This window comes from Condylura cristata, unplaced genomic scaffold (genome assembly GCF_000260355.1).
Source record: "Condylura cristata isolate star-nosed mole 26May11 unplaced genomic scaffold, ConCri1.0 scaffold00003, whole genome shotgun sequence".
Taxonomy (NCBI): Eukaryota; Metazoa; Chordata; class Mammalia; order Eulipotyphla; family Talpidae; genus Condylura; species Condylura cristata.
The window spans coordinates 30,916,377-30,920,805 of NW_004567104.1; the positions used below are offsets into that span (position 1 = coordinate 30,916,377).

The window sequence follows — 4,429 nt, forward strand, 5'->3', positions numbered from 1 at the left end:
TTAAAAAAAAATAAAAAAAAAAATGCACAGGGGTGGGACCCTCCCTAGTGGCTCAGCAGTGAATGCACAGCACTACAAAGCTAGCTGTTGCTGCTTCAGCACAAATTCAGTCCCCACCCCGGAGGTGACCACATGGCCCAGCAGACCTCTCCTGACCCACCCGCTGCTCCTCTCAGCAATGCACTTCATCAATCTGCCTGTTCTGCTCCCCACTCTGTCTCTGGTGACTCCTCTCACCAACCCTGCTCCTCTGGCCTGTACCCTGGTTCCGTATGCATAAATAAAAAAATCTTTAAAAAAAAAATAAAAACTGCTCAGGCAGTGCAATGAACGAATACTGCTTTAAAATAAAATTAATTCCAGTGCTCTGCCTCATAAAAGGCGTCTGCAGTGCAACTGTGACCACCAGAAGCAGCAGTGTAAAGCCGTCATGAGGCTTCAAGTCACACAAGAGCCTGTATCCACAGCTCCCCCACTCAGCCAACATTTGCTGGTGACGGATGTACTGAAATCTGAGTAAAAATCGCATACTGGGGACAGGTGACATGCCACCTATTTCTGTCAGGTCTTCCCACTAGGGGACTTATCTCATCAGGAGAGGATAAAAATACATTTCAGGGCATGCTCTCATCTGATCCTAGACCCGCTGACAGGTTTGCCTACAAAGACCCCTGGAAGGTGCTCCTCGTCAGCACGTCGCCCCCATGGTGGGTTTTGAAGAGGCATCTATGGTGTTGGCCAGAGGTCCTGATGCATGACTGTGGCACGGCGTTGCTCAGCGCCGTGCCAGCCTTGACACAGACATGATGCCTCCTAATACTGTCTGATCTGGTTGCCTTTCTTAGAAACTGGGACGCTGAGCCCGCTTCATGTGGGAAGGGTGACCTCTGCTAAATCCAGGCGCTGGGCTGTGAGCGGCTGGCGGGAGGGAGAGGGAGGTGAACAGAAGGGCACACTGCTGGAGCGCTGGCCCCGGGGTTCCTGGCCCTCTCCAGAGCAGCCCGCCACTCTTGCTTCTGGCTAACCTATGCAGCTTCCCTCCTTTTCCAAGTCAGTGATTTCACCAGCATGTCGCTCATAGACAAGCACGAGCAATAGCAGAGCTATTCGAGATTTTCTGAGTGCAATTGCACAGACACCAGCTACCTTATATTTATCAAGTAAAGGCCCAAGAGGCAGCATAAGGAAACACTGGTTAGCTTGTAGCCTTGTTGTTAAGGCCCAGGAAGCCTCGACTCTGCAAAATACTCACTGGTTAGGTTTTTAGTCTTTGGTCATCCGGGCTCTGATGAATGAACTGGGAGCTTCTTGGGCCCCAGCTCTGTCATCTGGGTTCTAACGGGTTTGCAGTGACATCTTCTGGCCACTGGAGCTGGAGCATGAGATATTTAAGTCCCCTTATGAGCCTCCAGGTCAGGGGTCAGCCTCTCTATAAATGGAGGGCAGAAGTGGATGGGCGTGTGTGTTCTAAATCTCTGTGATTGATAGCAGTGCATTAGCAAGTCTGTGTTGTGTATCGTACACACACATCCTTAGGGTCTTACATAAAATGTCTTTGCCATGCCTTTCCCAAAGTGTCATGAAGTGGCTGTCATTCCCGGGGGCGTCTCAGCATCATCATGGATTCCAGCTCTCCTTTTGTAGGTCTCGCTCACCAGACTTCAGGTGCCTTGAGAGTGAGACCTTTGTCTGTATGCTTGGGGCCATGTGTGAATCAGTGAATAGCTGTGAATGGCACAGGGTGACAGGACAGCAAATACAATAGGACCAGATTGGTAGGTCATGATTCAGTTTCCTACAAGAGAACAAAAGAGTCTTTAAGGTACTGCTGCTTACTTGCGTTTTGAAGGCCAACAGGTTTGATTTTGCCTGTCCCTGTTAATAGGGGTGCCCCGCATGAGTGTATGTGGTCACATTCACTTCATCTGCAGTGCTCTGTGGGTCAGAGGCCCTTTAAGGTTTGGAGATGTGGAGTTGGATCTTCATGGGAATGCTTAATGACAAGCTTTCCACCCTCTCCCCCTAGAGTCCCAGAAGCACTGAGTGTTTGATGAGTAACTGAACAAGCCCATTTGAGATAAAGAAATATCATTGTATCTGGGAATCCGAAGCTAGGTGAAACAGCCCAACCCCTCAGCTCACAGGCAGCACAACAGATGGACATGTCGTCTGGCTGGATGACAGCCACCGTTGGGAAGCTCCCACCCAGCAGATGAAGGTTGGGTGGATAGATCCTGATATAAAAACATTTCCAGGAAGAAGTGTTCAGAATAGAACAGACTGCCATGACATCAGCCTGCCGAGATGGGTGGGGATGAATCACTGGAGAAGCTAGCAGTCTCCCCGCGGACAGGACCCTTGGTCACCTGGGGCAGCTCCTCCCGCTCCAACGGCCTGCTGTGGCCTGCAGGTGGCCAGGACACGCTCTTTTCCGCACCCGGGGAGGCAGTGATGCTCGGCTTGCTTCGGAAAGGCCCCTACCAGTGGAGGGAGTGTGGAACTCAGACACTGGGGGGGGGGAGGCCTCATTCCTTCTTCCCTGAATGGAATATGATTTATATCTTGCTAAAATGGTTTGAAGCGTGGAATAAAAATTCATGCAACAAAATGAGATTTAGTTGAAGGTAAATTAGATTGAAGGAAATTAAAATGGCAATTCTGCTGAGGCTAAGAAGAAAGTAAATATGAAGAAAGATATGCCACAAGGCCTTCATGTGTGCTAAGGTCACTGACATTCTGAGCTTCCCGGACAGAGGCAATGGGAGAGTCATGATTTTGGAAACAAACAAACAAAAAGAGTCTAAATCATAAAGTAAAGACCAGTTGATCAGGAACATCCCCATCTTTCTAGGCCCTGGGGCACAACAGAAGTTTCTCTGGGGCATCCTCATCAAGAGGTTAGTGACTCGGTGTTGTGGCAATGTGGTCCATGGAAACAGACCTTCCCACGGCCTTGCTCACGATAGGGAGCAAAAGTGAGTCAAGGAAAAAGCGACTCCAAGGACCGAGAGCTGTGCTGCTCAGCTTCACCGCTCTGGTGATCTGCTGAGAGAAATTACAGGTTATTTAGGAAAGTATTTTTCAGACTCTAGTGATAGTCTGTGCCCATTATAACAAAACTGATGCTGGAAACATTTGGTGTCTAGCATTAAAAACCAGAAGGAAGAACCACATTGACAACACCCGTGGTGCTATTAGGCACCAATATGTGAGAGGACTGGGGAGCCCTCGAGGGCTCTGCACCCCTGCACACCCCGGCCATGCATGCAGCTGGCTCTCCCACCTGGCCATTAGCACATGTGCTGGCTGTGCAGGGATTGCTCCACTACTCTGCCTTTTCTTACCTGAGGTCTTTTATGGAATGTGTATCACACCTTAATCATGAATCAAAATTTTATCATTCCCTGTAGCAATGAATGTGCCCTTGAGATCATTTTTTACTGCTTTCATCCAAGCTTGCATTATAGCTCATGGAGTTTCTGTCAGCTTTGTGCAGGCTTGGAAGCGTGCTGGGATCAAATTAATTCAGAAAGTGAGGCTCCAGGAAGGTGACTTCAGTGACACAGTGGCCCGTGACTAGTGCTGCCAGTGGGTTCAGAGTTATGTGGTTGGGGATTAAGGATCATCTAGATATGTGCAGAATCTGCTGGACAGCCCACAGAACGAGCATGTACTCGGTGAGCTGAGGCACCTCCCTGGACCGCGGCTCAGAGGTGTCACTGGAGTCCACTTCCCCACAGAGAGGGGCAGGAACAGCATAGCCAGTTCAGAGGCTGGGGGAGCAAAGAACCTTGATTGACATTAAAGATGGAGGACAATTCTCCATGAATATGGAAGGCTCTTGCACAGGGGTTTCAGAGAACTTTCCAAAAGTATTGCAGTTGTTGGAAAATGCTAGTCATTCATTTGGTGGTCACTGTGTACCAAGTGCCATGCTTCGCCTTGCAGACCTTATTTTACTTAATCCCTCCAACAAACTGTAAGGCAGATAATTCCTTCTTTTTTTTTTTTTTATAAATGGGTAACTGAGAACCATGAAGGTTAAGAAGATATCCTTGATGGGCCCTCACTGGTGGCGCAGCGGGTTAAAGTGCAGCACTAAGAAGCTAAAGCCACTTCCGCATGAGGTCCATCCCCACCTGCCCCGGAGGTGACCCACATGGCCCAGCAGACCTCTCCTGACCTCCCGCTGCTCCCCTCAGCAGTGTACTTGGTCAATCTGCCTGTTCTGCTCCCCACTCTGTGTGTGGTGAATCCTCTCACCATCTCTGCACCTCTGGCATGTACCCAGTTCTGTATCCATAAATAGATAAATCGTTAAAAAAAAGAAGATATCCATGGAAGCAGCCCAAATGCCCAAAAGTAGATGACTGGATTAGAAAGATGTGGTACATATATACAATGGAATATTACTCAGCAACCAAAAAAG

General features: G+C 48.9%; 1 protein-coding gene across 2 annotated transcripts in view; it reads left to right on the top strand.

Moving 5' to 3' along the window:
• Positions 1-4,429, top strand: part of HEG1 (heart development protein with EGF-like domains 1) — a 55,542-nt gene that overhangs the window by 29,780 nt on the left and 21,333 nt on the right. The gene's annotated exons all lie outside the window — the stretch shown is intronic.